We start from the raw sequence: 16,820 nt of genomic DNA on the forward strand, positions 1-16,820 counted from the left end.
AATATATAATATATAACATATATATAAATAGTATTAACTGAATATATATGTCCACACACACATATATAATATATATAACATATATGCACAGCATAAACTGTGTGTATTATACACACACACACACATACATTGGGTTTTCTTGAGAGAGACAGACAATGTGTGCACACATGAGCTTAGGGTGGGGGCTTCAGAGGGGGAGGGAAAGAGAAAATTTCAAGCAGGCTCCAGGCCACAGAGCCTGACATGGGCTCTGTCTCCTGACACTGAGATCATGACCTGAGCCAAAACCAAGAGTTGAACACCTAGCCAGATACCCTAATAGTATATATTTTTAAATTACTGATTTTGAAGGCAAAATATTCCTTTCAGTTAGCATCATACTAATATGGTTAAAATATCAAACACTGCTTTTCCTCTTTTTAAATTGACAGTTCATATCCTTTGTATAATTATTTGTGGGAACAGGGTACCTGGGTGGCTCAGGTGGTTGAGCATTGGACTTGATTTTGGCTCAGGTCATGATCTCAGGGTCCTGGGATTGAGCCCCATGTTGGACTCTGCACTCAGCATGGAGTCTATCTGTCTCACTCCCTCTGCTCCTCCCCCTGCTCACGTTCTCTGTCTCTAAGATAATTAAACAAATCTTTAAAAAAATAATTATTTATGGACTATTAATATTTTTAAATTAATTCTTAGAAGCTATTTATAGTTTAGATTAATGTTTAAGACTACTTTTTTACAGCAGTTTTAGATTAGCAACAAGATTGAGAGGTACAGAGATTTCCATAACCTCCTGCCCCCAACATATATAGTCCCCCTCATTTTCAATGTCACTCACAATAATGATATATTTTTTATTGAGGATAAAGCTACAATGACACATTATAATCACCTAATTTCATAGCTTACCTCAGGGTTTAATTGGTGTTATACATTTTATAGGTTTGGGCATATAAATAATGACATATATACATCATTATGGTATCAGAGTATTTCCACTGCCTAAAAATTCTCTGTCCTCAATCTACTCATTCTGCCCCTCACCCCCAGCAATCACTCATGTTTTCATTGTCTCCATAGCTTTCCTTTTCCAGAATGTCATATACTTGAAATCATACAGTACATAGCCCTTTCAGATAGGCTTCTTTTACTTAGTAATATGCATTTAAATTCCACCATGTCTAATCATGGCTTCATAGCTTGTTTCTTTTTAGAACTAAATAATATTCCATCGTCTGGGTGTACTATAGGTTATTTATCCATTCACTCACATGTTGGTTGCTTCCAAGTGTTAGCAATTATGAATAAAGATGTGATAAGGTTTTTGTGTCAACATAAGTCTTGTACTCTTTGGGATAAAAAGCAGAAGTATAGTCACTGGATTTTATGCTAAGAATATGTTTAGTTTTGTAAGAAACTGTCAGTCTTCCAAAGTGGCTGTACCATTTTGCATTCCCTCACACCAATGTGTGAGAGATCCTGTTGCTCCACATCCTCACAGCATTTGGTGTTACCAATTTTCTGAATTTGGGCCATTCTAGTAGGTGGGCAGTAGTACCTCATTGTTTCAGTTTACATTTCCCTGATGACAAATGCTTTGGAACATTTTTCTATATGTTTATTTGGTATCTGTATATATTCTTTGGTGAGGTGTCTGTTGAAGTCTTTGGTCCATTTTTTTCAATTAAATTGTGTTCTTATTGTTGAATTTTAAGAGTTCTTTGTATATTTTTGATAACCATCCTTTATCAGATATGTCTTTTGTAAACATTATCTCCCAGTGTGTGGCTTGTCTTCTAATTCTTTTGATATTGCCTTTGCAGAGCAGAAGTTTCAATTTTAAGGAAGCCCAGCTTATCAATTATTTCTTCCAAGTATCATGTCTTTGGTGTTATATCTAAAATGCTATTCATCATACCCAAGGTCATTTAGGCTTTCTCCTGTTATCTTCAAGGAGTTTTATAGTTTTGCACTTTTACATTTTAGGACTATGACACTTTTTTTTTTTTAAAGACTGTATTTATTTATTCATGAGAGAGAGAGAGAGAGAGAGAGAGAGGCAGAGACATAGGCAGAGGGAGAAGAAGGCTTCATGTAGAGAGCCCGATGTGGGACTTGATCCCGGGACTCCAGGATCATGCCCTGAGCCAAAGGCAGATGCTCAACCACTGAGCCACCCAGGTGTCCCGGACTATGACACATTTTGAATTAATTCTTGTGACAGGTGTAAGGTCTATGTCTATATTCATTTTTTTTTTTTTACTTTCAAAGATTCCCCATCTCTATAATTCTATATACTATACTCTGCATAGTCCTCATAATACTTGGTATAATTTTCCTTATTTAAGAATAATTTTAATATGTATATGAATAACTATACATATTTTATGTATATATATTGCTTATATATATATTGCTCTCTATTCTTAAGATAATATACTCTGTGCTTGTAGAAATGGGTTTTTTTTATTTCTCTCAGTATAGAGTAGTTGTCACTGCTGAAATGAACTAGTAAAGCAACTGAGATTATTAATTCTGAAGAAAAAATTCTGATGGATTATTCAATAGTTTTCATATGGTGAAAGCATTTTAAGCAGATGGCAATGAACAGTTGTTCTCCATTTTTGCTAAGGACCAAACAAGAAATAACAATGGAATTAGAGGGATGAAAAGGTTAGGTTAAACACATTAAAAGTTGTGTAATCCAAAATTTTGTCAAAGAGGATACTCTAGAAGCCATTTTTTTTTTGTTATATCACAACACAGATATTCAGTTTAAATGAAGGCAAACTGAGATAGACTTACAAAATAAAATGGAATAGCAGAGAGCTCCTTGTTTACTCATACCAATTTGTAATAACAAATCCATCTGATTTCTGGTTCACAAAACTTTCTCTTTGTGATTCATAAGCGATTATTGGTGTCTTTCAGTTCATATAGTACATATGCTTCATAAACAGAATAGGAAACTGGAAGCCAAATAATAAAATCAGAGTTGTTTACGGAATACTTTAATCTATAAGAGAGTCATAAACAAAGTTTTTACTGTTCAAAATCATGTACTTGAATAGCAAAGCATTTAGGTGTAAGATATTAACTTAAGGTCCTTAATTTTAAAAAACCTATCTTTCATTTTAATATTTTTGTTTATTTTTTTAAGGATTTATTTATTTATTTTAGAGAAGGGGAATGGGCAGAAGGACAGGGAGAGAATCTTAAACAGACTTTTACTTTGTGAAAGTGTCACTCTGGCTGAGTGCAGAATCTTACGAGGGGCTTGATTTCACGACCCTCAGATCATGACTTGAGCCGAAATCAAGAGTCACTTAACCGACTGAGCCACCCAGGTGACCCTAGTGTTTCTGCTTATTTTAACAAATATTTGCAAATATTTCTTAAGAACTTTGTGTTGTGTATGAGCTACTAGAGAGAGGCACTACTCCTTGCCTTATGCCTCAAGGCCAAAAGATCATTGGACAGTATGCTGACAATGATTAAAAAATGCACAAAGTAAAATATTATATCAGTAAAAAGGAGGCTTTCTTTAGAAAATTATTTCTGTGGAATGTGAATAGATATTATTTGGGAGAGAGATGAAGAATTCCATGACCAGACATAACTGAGGAATTCTAAGATAAAGCTTAACAGATTATAGCAGGTGGGACACCTGGGTGGCTCAGCGGTTGAGCTGGGGGTCCAGGACCAGTCCCGCATTGGGCTCCCTGAAAGGAGCCTGCTTCTTTCTCCCTCTGCCTGTGTCTCTGTCTCTCTCTGTGCCTCTCATGAATAAATAAATAAATCTTTTTAAAAAAGATTATAGCAGATTTTCTCAGTGCATTTTTTTTATAAATCTTTATACAACAACATATATTTGTCATTCGAAAGACTTTACAAATGCTAACTCATTCAGTCCTCATAACAAACCTCGTATAAAGGCATTTTTCCCCTCCATTTTACAGATGAGGAATAAATTCAGAGAATAAGTAACTTGCCCAAATTCACACAGTTCCAGAATCTGTCCTCTTAACAAGTGTTCTATACTGCCTTTCTACCTCCTAATGTTCATTATGAATCACTAAGATAAAGCATGTAGGATCACTGGAACTTATTTGATTGTTAAACACATCCCCTACATTCACAGAACATTTTTATTTGGCAAAATATTTTTTAGTAATAGTGGCATAAGTAAATGCTGTATGTTTCTTAGCTAGTTGTTCCAGCTCCTCCTCAAACTGGCTGTCAGTTTCTTCTCTATTATTTTGTTTCTTCCTTAGTGGAAGTGTCAAGATCAAAGATGATCTATGCATCCAATGGACTAACATTAGAATTTTAGTGTGATCAACACTGTTAAGAAGAGTTCTCAGGGATTTATGTCTGAACCATAACAAGAAAAGAATGCAAAACAAAAACTAAACCAATAAAAATAATGAGAAAAGTGATAACTTCTATTTCAACAAAATAGCTTCAGCTCAGTATGGCCTGGTCCATTATAATTTTTTTTAATTTATTTTTTATTGGTGTTCAATTTACTAACATACAGAATAACCCCCAGTGCCCGTCACCCATTCACTCCCACCCCCCACCCTCCTCCCCTTCTACCACCCCTAGTTCATTTCCCAGAGTTAGCAGTCTTTATGTTCTGGCTCCCTTTCTGATATTTCCCACACATTTCTTCTCCCTTCCCTTATATTCCCTTTCACTATTATTTATATTCCCCAAATGAATGAGAACATATAATGTTTGTCCTTCTCCGATTGACTTACTTCACTCAGCATAATACCCTCCAGTTCTATCCACGTTGAAGCAAATGGTGGGTATTTGTCATTTCTAATAGCTGAGTAATATTCCATTGTATACATAAATCACATCTTTATCCATTCATCTTTCGTTGGACACCGAGGCTCCTCCCACAGTTTGGCTATCGTGGTCATTGCTGCTATAAACATTGGGGTGCAGGTGTCCCAGCGTTTCATTGCATTTGTATCTTTGGGGTAAATCCCCAACAGTGCAATTGCTGGGTCATAGGGCAGGTATATTTTTAACTCTTTGAGGAACCTCCACACAGTTTTCCAGAGTGGCTGCACCAGTTCACATTCCCACCAACAGTGCAAGAGGGTTCCCTTTTCACCGCATCCTCTCCAACATTTGTTGTTTCCTGCCTTGTTAATTTGCCCCATTCTCACTGGTGTGAGGTGGTATCTCATTGTGGTTTTGATTTGTATTTCCCTGATGGCAAGTGATGCAGAGCATTTTCTCACGTGCTTGTTGGCCATGTCTATGTCTTCCTCTGTGAGATTTCTGTTCATGTCTTTTGCCCATTTCATGATTGGATTGTTTGTTTCTTTGGTGTAGAGTTTATTAAGTTCTTTATAGATCTTGGAAACTAGCCCTTTATCTGATAGGTCATTTGCAAATATCTTCTCCCATTCTGTAGGTTGTCTTTGAGTTTTGTTGACTGTATCCTTTGCTGTGCAAAAGCTTCTTATCTTGATGAAGTCCCAATAGTTCATTTTTGCTTTTGTTTCTTTTGCCTTCGTGGATGTATCTTGCAAGAAGTCACTATGGCCGAGTTCAAAAAGGGTGTTGCCTGTGTTCTTCTCTAGGATTTTGATGGAATCTTGTCTCACATTTAGATCTTTCATCCATTTTGAGTTTATCTTTGTGTATGGTGAAAGAGAGTGGTCTAGTTTCCTTCTTCTGCATGTGGATGTCCAATTTTCCCAGCACCATTTATTGAAGAGACTGTCTTTCTTCCAATGGATAGTCTTTCCTCCTTTATCGAATATTAGTTGACCATAAAGTTCAGGGTCCACTTCTGGGTTCTCTATTCTGTTCCATTGATCTATGTGTCTGTTTTTGTGCCAGTACCACACTGTCTTGATGACCACAGCTTTGTAGTACAACCTGAAATCTGGCATTGTGATGCCCCCAGCTATGGTTTTCTTTTTTAAAATTCCCCTGGCTCTTCGGGGTCTTTTCTGATTCCACACAAATCTTAAAATAATTTGTTCTAACTCTCTGAAGAAAGTCCATGGTATTTTGATAGGGATTGCATTAAACGTGTATATTGCCCTGGGTAATATTGACATTTTCACAATATTAATTCTGCCAATCCATGAGCATGGAATATTTTTCCATCTCTTTGTGTCTTCCTCAATTTCTTTCAGAAGTGTTCTATAGTTTTGAGGGTATAGATCCTTTACATCTTTGGTTAGGTTTATTCCTAGGTATTTTATGCTTTTGGGTGCAATTGTAAATGGGATTGACTCCTTAATTTCTCTTTCTTCAGGCTCATTGTTAGTGTATAGAAATGCCACTGATTTCTGGGCATTGATTTTGTATCCTGCCACGCTACCGAATTGCTGTATGAGTTCTAGCAATCTTGGGGTGGAGACTTTTGGGTTTTCTATGTAGAGTATCATGTCATCGGCGAAGAGGGAGAGTTTGACTTCTTCTTTGCCAATTTGAATGCGTTTAATGTCTTTTTGTTGTCTGATTGCTGAGGCTAGGACTTCCAATACTATGTTGAATAGCAGTGGTGAGAGTGGACATCCCTGTCTTGTTCCTGATCTTAGGGGAAAGGCTCCCAGTGCTTCCCCATTGAGAATGATATTTGCTGTGGGCTTTTCATAGATGGCTTTTAAGATGTCGAGGAATGTTCCCTCTATCCCTACACTCTGAAGAGTTTTGATCAGGAATGGATGCTGTATTTTGTCAAATGCTTTCTCTGCATCTAATGAGAGGATCATATGGTTCTTGGTTTTTCTCTTGCTGATATGATGAATCTCATTGATTGTTTTACGAGTGTTGAACCAGCCTTGTGTCCCGGGGATAAATCCTACTTGGTCATGGTGAATAATTTTCTTAATGTACTGCTGGATCCTATTGGCCAGTATCTTGTTGAGAATTTTTGCATCCATGTTCATCAGGGATATTGGTCTGTAATTCTCCTTTTTGGTGGGGTCTTTGTCTGCTTTTGGAATTAAGGTGATGCTGGCCTCATAGAATGAATTTGGAAGTACTCCATCTCTTTCTATCTTTCCAAACAGCTTTAGGAGAATAGGTATGGTTTCTTCTTTAAACGTTTAATAAAATTCCCCAGGGAAGCCATCTGGCCCTGGACTCTTGTGTCTTGGGAGGTTTTTGATGACTGCTTCAATTTCCTCCCTGGTTATTGGCCTGTTAAGGTTTTCTATTTCTTCCTGTTCCAGTTTTGGTAGTCTGTGGCTTTCCAGGAATGCGTCCATTTCTTCTCGATTGCCTAATTTATTGGCGTATAGCTGTTCATAATATGTTTTTAAAATCGTTTGTATTTCCTTGGTGTTGGTAGTGATCTCTCCTTTCTCATTCATGATTTTATTAATTTGAGTCTTCTCTCTCTTCTTTTTAATAAGGCTGGCTAATGGTTTATCTATCTTATTAATTCTTTCAAAGAACCAACTCCTGGTTCTGTTGATCTGTTCCACAGTTCTTCTGGTCTCGATTTCGTTGAGTTCTGCTCGAATCTTTATTAACTCCCTTCTTCTCTTGGCTGTAGGATCTATTTGCTGTTTTTTCTCTAGCTCCTTTATGTGTAAGGTTAGCTTTTGTATTTGAGTTCTTTCCAGTTTTTGAATGGATGCTTGTATTGCAATGTATTTCCCCCTTAGGACTGCTTTTGCTGCATCCCAAAGATTTTGAATGGTTATATCTTCATTCTCATTAGTTTCCATGAATCTTTTTAATTCTTTCTTAATTTCCTGATTGACCCTTTCATCTTTTAGCAGGATGGTCCTTAACCTCCACGTGTTTGAGGTCCTTCCAAACTTCTTGTTGTCATTTAGTTCTAATTTCAAGGCATTATGGTCTGAGAATATGCAGGGGACGATCCCAATCTTTTGGTATCGGTTCAGACCCGATTTGTGACCCAGTATGTGGTCTATTCTGGAGAAAGTTCCATGTGCACTTGAGAAGAATGTGTATTCAGTTGAGTTTGGATGTAAAGTTCTGTAGATATCTGTGAAATCCATCTGGTCCAGTGTATCATTCTCGTTTCTTTGGAGATGTTGTGCTTAGAAGATCTGTCAATTGTAGAAAGCACTACGTTCAAGTCACCAAGTATTAGTGTATTATTATCTAAGTATTTCTTCACTTTGGTTATTAATTGATTTATATATTTGGCAGCTCCCACATTCGGGGCATATATATTGAGGATTGTTAAGTCCTCTTGTTGAATAGATCCTTTAAGTATGATATAGTGTCCCTCTTCATCTCTCACTACAGTCTTTGGGGTAAATTTTAGTTTATCTGATATAAGGATGGCTACCCCTGCTTTCTTTTGAGGACCATTCGAATGGTAAATGGTTCTCCAACCTTTTATTTTCAGGCTGTAGGTGTCCTTCTGTCTAAAATGAGTCTCTTGTAGACAGCAAATAGATGGGTCCTGCTTTTTTATCCAGTCTGAAACCCTGCGCCTTTTGATGGGGTCATTAAGCCCGTTCACCTTCAGAGTTACTATTGAGAGATATGAGTTTAGTGTCATCATGATATCTATTCAGTCCTAGTTTTTGTGGAATGTTCCACTGAACTTCTTAAAGGGGAATTTTAAGAGTCTCCCTTAAAATTTCTTGCAGAGCTGGTTTGGAGGTCACATATTCTTTTAGTTGCTGCCTGTCTTGGAAGCTCTTTATCTCTCCTTCCATTTTGAATGAGAGCCTTGCTGGATAAAGTATTCTTGGTTGCATGTTCTTCCCATTTAGGACCCTGAATATATCCTGTCAGCCCTTTCTGGCCTGCCAGGTCTCTGTGGAGAGGTCTGCCGTTACCCTAATACTCCTCCCCAGAAAAGTCAGGGGTTTCTTGTCTCTTGCTGCTTTAAGGATCTTCTCTTTATCTTTGGAATTTGCAAGCTTCACTATTAAATGTCGAGGTGTTGAACGGTTTTTATTGATTTTAGGGGGGGATCTCTCTATTTCCTGGATCTGAATGCCTGTTTCCCTTCCCAGATTAGGAAAGTTTTCAGCTAGAATTTGTTCAAATACATATTCTGGCCCTCTGGCCCTTTCGGCGCCCTCGGGAACCCCAATTAAACGTAAGTTTTTCTTCCTCAGGCTGTCGTTTATTTCCCTTAATCTATCTTCATGGTCTTTTGTTTGTCTCTTTTTTCTCAGTTTCCCTCTTTGCTATCAACTTGTCTTCTATGTCACTCACTCGTTCTTCCACCTCGTTAACCCTCGTCGTTAGGACTTCTAGTTTGGATTGCATCTCATTCAATTGATTTAATTTCTGCCTGAAGCTCTAAATTCTGCAGTCATGAAGTCTCTTGAGTCCTTTATGCTTTTTTCTAGAGCCACCAGTAGCTGTATAATAGTGCTTCTGAATTGGCTTTCTGACATTGAATTGTAATCCAGATTTTGTAACTCTGTGGGAGAGAGGACTGTTTCTGATTCTTTCTTTTGAGGTGAGGTTTTCCTTCTAGTCATTTTGCTCAGTGCAGAGTGGCCAAAAGCAAGTTGTATTGGGAAAAGGAGAAAAAGAGAGGAAAGAAGGAAAGAAAAGAGAAAGAGAAAAAAAAAGGAAGAAAAGGGGATCCCTGGGTGACGCAGCGGTTTGGCGCCTGCCTTTGGCCCGGGGCGCGATCCTGGAGACCCGGGATCGAGTCCCACGTCGGGCTCCCGGTGCATGGAGCCTGCTTCTCCCTCTGCCTGTGTCTCTGCATCTCTCTCTCTCTCTCTGTGTAACTATCATAAATAAATAAAAATTAAAAAAAAAGGAAGAAAAAAATGAAAAAATAGAAGAGAAAGAAAAAGAAAGAAAGGAGAAAAAAGGGGGGTGGGGGAAGGAAACAAATCAAAAAGCAAAACAAAACAAAACAAACAAAAAAGAACCACGGGGGAGTATCTTCTGATTCTGTGTACTTTAAGTCCCTTGGCTTCTCCTGGAACTTGTCCGTCTAGCTGGTCTTCTGGGGGAGGGGCCTGTTGTGCTGATTCTCAGGTGTTAGCAGTTGGAGGAGCTGCTGTGCCCCTGCCTGGTGCAGGGCTCAGTGGGGGTTGTTTACCCCGTGAGGCCCCAGGAGGAACAGCCCTAGTGGCGGGGCCAGATCTGCAGCCCTGGATTCAGCTCCCGCAGGAACTCCGGAGCTCTCCGTCTGCAGGGCCTGGAGGCTCCGGGGCGGGGCCGCTGATCTGCTCAGCTCGGGCCAGGAGCGTCCTTACGGTCCTGGGCCCTCTGGGCCTCTGCCTGTCCCGGCGAGAGGCCGGATCCTGGGCTGTGTCCCGGCGCCCTGTGCTCCGGGGCCTGCACTGTTGGATTCGCGCTCCCGGGCCACGCAGCCCCCTCCGCGGAGCCGCAGCCCGAGCCCCGCGAGCTGCTCCTGGAACCGCGCAGCCCCCTCCGCACGGAGCCTCTTCCTCTGCCCGAGCCCCTCCGAGCTGCTCCCGGGGCCGCGCAGCCCCCCCCCCCCCCGCGGAGCCGCCGCCCAAGCCCCCCGAGCTGCTCCGGGTCCCGCCGGGTCCCGCCGGTTCCCGCCGTGCGCGCTGCAGCCCTTAGGGAGCTCGGCGCACTCTCCCGGGGCGCAGGTGTCTGTTACTGTCCCCGGGAGCCCGAGGGCATCCCCGCCCTCCTGGGTCCTGCTCCAACTCTCTGCGAGCCCCTTTCCGCCCGGGAAGGTTGGTGCAGCTCCTGCTCCTCCGGGACGGGGCTCTCCTGTCCTGGGGACACTCGCCCCGGCCTCAGCCCGACTCCTCGCGGGGCCCCTCCCCCTTGGATGCCTTTGTTTATTTCTTTTTTCCCCCGTCTTCCTACCTTGATAGAAGCGTGAATTCTTCTCACTGTAGCATTCTAGGTGTTCTCTCTTTAATTCTCAGGCCGAATTCATAGATTTTCAGGATAATCTGAAGGTTTTCTAGGTAATTTGGTGGGGACAGGTGATTTGGGGACCCTACTCTTCCGCCATCTTGCCCCCTTTTCCCATTATAATTTTAAGGGACCATAAACAAGAAGAACCACCAGAGGTGGGGATTGAGACTCTAAGAGGTGCAGTGGTGAGATATCAAATGGTTATCACAGGGAACATCCCCATGGAGGGCAGAATAAAGCCCCTAAAGAGGTCTATATTCTAATCTCTGGAATCTGTAAACATGTTATCTTACATGGCAGAGGAACTTCAAAGATGTGATTAAGAATATCAAGATAGGGAGACTGTCCTGGATCATCTGAGTGGCCCAACTAATTACAAATGTCCTTAAATTTGCTAGAGGGAAGCTGAAGAAGGGAGATGTAGCTATGAGAGAATGGTTAAGATGCAACACTGCCACTTTAAAGATGGAAGACAGGGATCATGAATCAAGGAATACAGGAATTCTGATAGAAGCTGGAAAAGCCAGAAAAACAAAATAGATTCTCTTCTGGAGCCTCCAGAAAGGAACAGAGCCCTGCCAACATATGATTTTAGCCCAGTGAAAATTGTGCCAGAATTTTCATCTAAAAAACTATAAGATAATAGTTTTATAAGAACTATAAATCTTAGGGGCACCTGGGTGGCTCATTCATTTGAGTGTTTGACTCTTGATTTTGGCTCAGGTCATGATCTCAGGATTCTGGAATGGAGCCCTGCATTGGGCTCCACACTCAGCAGAGAGTCTGCTTGAAGATTCTCTCCCTCTCCCTCTGCCCTTTCCCCTGCTCTCTCTCTCTAAAATAAATAAATAAATATTTTAAAAGAAAAGAAGTATGAATTTTATAAAAGTTTATAAGATAAAAGTAGTGTTATTTTAAGACACTATGTTTTTGGTAATTTGTTACAGCAGCAACAGAAAACTCATACATTCTCATAAAGGAGCTCAGGAATAGGGGGAAAAATAGTTCATGCTTTTTGGTGACATTTCTTCAGGAAAAAAAAAACTGCACAGTAGAAAGAGTCAAGAGTAGGAATTCTACTTGGTATCAGGTAGGGTGAATCAGAATAAAAGTTACAATCTCCTGAAGTACATTTCTCTATGGCCAAAATATTTCAAAGGATCATTTAGTGGCCAAATCATTTTTAGTAAAATTTGATTAAGAGAAAATATAATAAGACCAAGGACTTTGTAATGAATAGTAAGAGAAGTTAAAGTATAGAATATGGGTTTAAGGAGCACCAGTATCCTCACCTGAAATTCTACTGTAGGATTTAATAAAAACCACTCTAATACAGAATATCTTTTAAAATTTTCTTAGGGATGTCTCTGGAAATCACCTACCTCAAAAAGGATGATTTCAAAGACTTATGATATGTAAAAAATGTTTGAGGCACACAACTTTAGCCTCATTCTATAGTGGGTTCACTTGAAATGTATCCTTTAAATACTCACCCAAATGCTATTTGTTCATTATGAAATACTGCATGATCCCAGGCTCCTGACCCAGATGTACCTTTCTTTTTCATCTCATTAGGGAGCAGAACAACTCTAAAACATTGGTTAGGAATCCAGAAGACTATTTCTAGAATTCTCACTGATAGCTTAACTCCTTTATCCATTTAAGACCTTTATTTCCTGGGATCCCTGGGTGGCGCAGCAGTTTGGCGCCTGCCTTTGGCCCAGGGCACGATCCTGGAGATCCGGGATCAAATCCCACGTCAGGCTCCCGGTGCATGGAGCCTGCTTCTCCCTCTGCCTGTGTCTCTGCCCCTCTCTCTCTCACTGTGTGCCTATCATGAATAAATAAAAATTTTTTAAAAAAAGACCTTTATTTCCATTTTAGTATAATTCATTTTCTGCTAAGAAGTGAAATAAAGGTTTTTACACTTTCAGCAGTAGACACTAAGAAATGCATGAACACAAGTCAGTTTGTTCAGTTATTGCTTCTTAACAAACTAACCCCACAGCCTACATATTAAAATACAGTTTCAAACACATTTGCTTTTATGAAACAAGGACTCAGAACTAAGATTCAGGATAGGCTTTGAAGTGGGTGGTAAGGCTTAGTTATCCTGCCAATAAGTACGCACTTGTTTCTGAAAATCCATGCTCTTATAACCATAATTTTAAGCAAAAAAGAAAGACGGAGTCTCTTCAAGCCAGTACAATGTGTTAACCAGAATAATAAACACTGAGTGAGATAATATTATATTAAGTTATAAATTGCAGTAGAATTGAGTGAAGTGAGATTAACAACAGGTTGCTTCAGCATTACATTCCTTCAGGTAAAATGTACATTGAAAGTTTCCTTCTTTCTAGCCCCAGAAGGGATATATCTCTACTAATATTATTATCATTCTTTCCAAGTAGGCTCTTGATTTCAGACTGAATGTGGAAATAGATTCTTTGTTTTTATCTTTTACCTTAAGGAAACTTACATTTATTTTCTAGGATGAATTTTTTTTTCTTGTTAAAAGATTTTCTGTAACATAGGTATCTACCCTAAGATTTTCCCCCAAATTTATGCTAGGTATTTTTCTCAAGTGGGTAAAAAATTATCTAGTGCCACTGAGACCTATTCTTTTTTTAAAAAAAAAAATTTTACTTATCTATTTATGAAAGACACAGAGAGAGAGGCAGAGACATAGACAGAGGGAGAAGCAGGCTCCCTGTAAGGAGCCCAAGGTGGGACTTGATCCCGGATCCTGGGATCATGCCCTGAGCTGCAGGCAGATGCTCAACCACTGAGCCACCCAGGCATGCCACTGAGACCTATTCTAATTTTCTGAGCCGTGGAAGAATTTTTAAGGGAAATAAACGCTGAAAAAATTCAATTTACTTATTTCTTTCAATCACTAATGCTAATGGGCAAAGACCATCTGAACATTTATATTTTTAACATACATTTTTTGTCATGCACTGTCTTATCTTATAAAAACTTGCTGTATTTTAAGCCTTTACTATATATTTTTTAAACTCCTTTTAGATTTTAAGCTTCTCATGGTCAGTCCTATATGCTGTGTTTTTTATTCCTCCTGCACCTAGACTAGAACTTCACACATTGCTGGTGTTCAGTGCTCAGATACTGAGATATTAGAATACTTGCTTCAGCCTAAAGATTTCTAACCCAAAAAACATGGACTGTGGCCAATATATTGGTTGTCTACTCAATATTCATTTTCCACATTATTGTAATTTACAGAAGTTCATTTTTCAGGTTGGCTTTGTGTCCAGGTAAAATGCTACATTACCTGATCTCCTTTCACTAGGGGATCCATATGATTACCACTAGGGGCTTGTAGGGGCCAATGAGATAGGAACAAAACTCTGCTTAGGATTTCTACAAGTATTTATTTTCATTGTAAAGGAATACATTCTAGAAGTATATTTTCCCTTTGAAAACACTGACTTGAGGCTAAAAGTAGATAAACTATATTGTACCAATGAGGCAAACCTTGATTCTGAGAGCCAGATGGTAATGATCACCAAGCACTAAGACAGAAGACCTAGACATCAATCACAGGGAAGCTGCTGACTCTGCCTTGGACTACTTCTGTACTTCCTATTATGTTAGAATATGAATTGCTATTTTGTTAGACCATCATGTAGGATATCCATTGCATGCAGCCAAGATCAGTCTTTGATGTCACATATTTTGCCACAGCTTTTAGGTTCAAGTTTCATGGTGGGTTGGGCTATGGAAGCATGCAACATTTTCTTAGCTGAAACCAAAAGTTTGTGTGCTTTGATTCAGCCCAACTCAGTGAATTTAGTCTGACAGTCAACTGAGTCTACAACTTTCATAGTACCCTGCTCCTTCCTCATCCAAAAACAAACAAAAAACAAAATTGACTGCTTGAGTAATATTTTCACATTCAGCTGGTGCTATGTATGCCATATCTACACTTTCCAAGCATGAAAATTTGAGACACCAAATGTCCACCTACACCTTGTGGTCTGGGCTGAAACTGCAGCAGCTAGTTCCATGATATAGGGCCCAGGCCTTCCTTGGTCTGTGGACAGATCCTATTTTTAAGCATCTATCAACATCCACCAAGTAAGTGACCCTCCCATAGGCCAAACATGGTAGTAATAATAATAAATTAAAGAGCTGATATAATATCAATGGAATGGTTGCTATCTTTGGATTAGTTCCGCTGTCCATGTAGAAGTTTCTGGGCAAGTACATAATCTCTGTATTTCACATCTGTCTTCATGGGGCTGTGGTGAGACCTCAATTAGTTGATACATGCAAAACCTATCAATTAAGGTATGAAAATCTGAAATAATACAGAATTATTTTTATAATAAACATTTAGTGACTTTGATATATTATTCATGTAGAATTTGTTTTTAAGTTTAAAAATCAACTAAAACTTGATTACTTTTAGGAAAAGATGAACTAAAAGATAAAAGATATCATATTGTACTGTGATAATTATATATTTATAAGTTTATGTTCTCATTAACTTGCTGCCTGCAGTCATTCAAAAGGCATCTGTTGAATGCTGATCCTTCCCTGAGAGTAGTAATAGGAGTTATCCTCATAATAGACTGGGTTATTATGCCTGGACATTTTTCAAGCTGGTCAACTTTTTGTAATTTAGTTTATTAGTGGACTGTACCACTAAGGCGCCCCTTATCTAATCCCATCTTAAGGCACAGGTACAAGTTTCTCCCCTTTTCTTATTTCACTGACCATTCTTTCAACTTAAGCCCAAGAGTTATCTTCAGTAACCTCTAGGTTTCTCCAACCTCCTTCCTAGTTTAGGCTAAGTCTTCCCTACTGTATATCCTCATTAACTGCAGGAAATAAAACTGAAAGACTATTTTAAAAGCTTCTTGAGTTATTTGAATAATCAGTTCTAAAGGCAAGAGGTGAGAAACTGGCAGGACTTTTGGAGAAAAGAAAAGATATCAAGCTATGAATAAGCAAAGGGAATTCCCAGATTTGCTATGAACAAGATAATGAAATCCTCTGGATCTTAGAGACCTCACTGATGAAATAAGGAGTTGGTTGACACAATATTCCTTAAGCCATTTTGTAGATTAAAAATTCTACAAGAAGTACAAATTAAATTTAAAAAATATATATGTATATATAAGTCATTTTGCCATGGAATCTAATATCTTAGCCTTGGCAGTCCATTTTTATTCTGCTAGGAAAATCCAGAATAAATTTAGAAATCAATACTTTAAACAGAATCCCAATTATTCAGAAAGTATGCTTTTTGAATAAATTTTTAAGGACTTCATTTTTGAAGGAGGCAATTAAATAGAAAAAATTATTGGATTTATTCTAGAATCAACTATATGTACATTACTATCAGTATTCATAATAGCCATCAATATAATAATCTAGCTTATATGAGAACAAGACAATAAAGTGGCTTTCAAGAACTTGGGAAAAAGAAAAGTCAGATTGCCTTTTTGAACTTTAAACTAGCCAAATTAAAACAATAGGTGTGACTATCTTGAAATTAACTAAAGTATTGTCTTTAAATGTGTAAGTTAAAAGTTAAAGCTTCAATGAATTTTATCTGGATGTAATCGCAGAAAGACAGGTTTGAAATGGGTTTGCAGATAGTAAGAAGAGAAAGACAACATGCTTTACCCTGCCTGGAGAAAGACTGAACAGAAAAAGAGATGGCTAGACTGGAACACGTAGAGGGGAGCTGAAAGAGATGGCAGTTGGCAATGTTTATCCAGGGCTGTGTAGGGTAAAGAGACATCAAAGAGTTGCTAACTATTGGGGAGGTGAAGAGGACTCATTGGGTCTATCAAGACTTGGATAAAGTATCTCTTACAAGAACCACCACACTCTCAAAGCAACTACTCAAAATTTACCATCTCTGCAACCTGAAAATGGTTCAGGCAAGAACCTTTCATGTATGGTGAATTGTGGGGAGAATGTTTAATGAGGAGCCAAATGTGGTTTTA

The 16,820-nt window shown here is 38.9% G+C and overlaps 1 long non-coding RNA gene across 9 annotated transcripts in view; it reads right to left on the reverse strand.

The window, feature by feature from the left end:
* Positions 1 to 16,820, reverse strand: part of LOC140609182 (uncharacterized) — a 337,556-nt gene that overhangs the window by 283,238 nt on the left and 37,498 nt on the right. The gene's annotated exons all lie outside the window — the stretch shown is intronic.

This window comes from Canis lupus, chromosome 18, assembly GCF_048164855.1.
Source record: "Canis lupus baileyi chromosome 18, mCanLup2.hap1, whole genome shotgun sequence".
In the NCBI taxonomy this organism is placed as follows: Eukaryota; Metazoa; Chordata; class Mammalia; order Carnivora; family Canidae; genus Canis; species Canis lupus.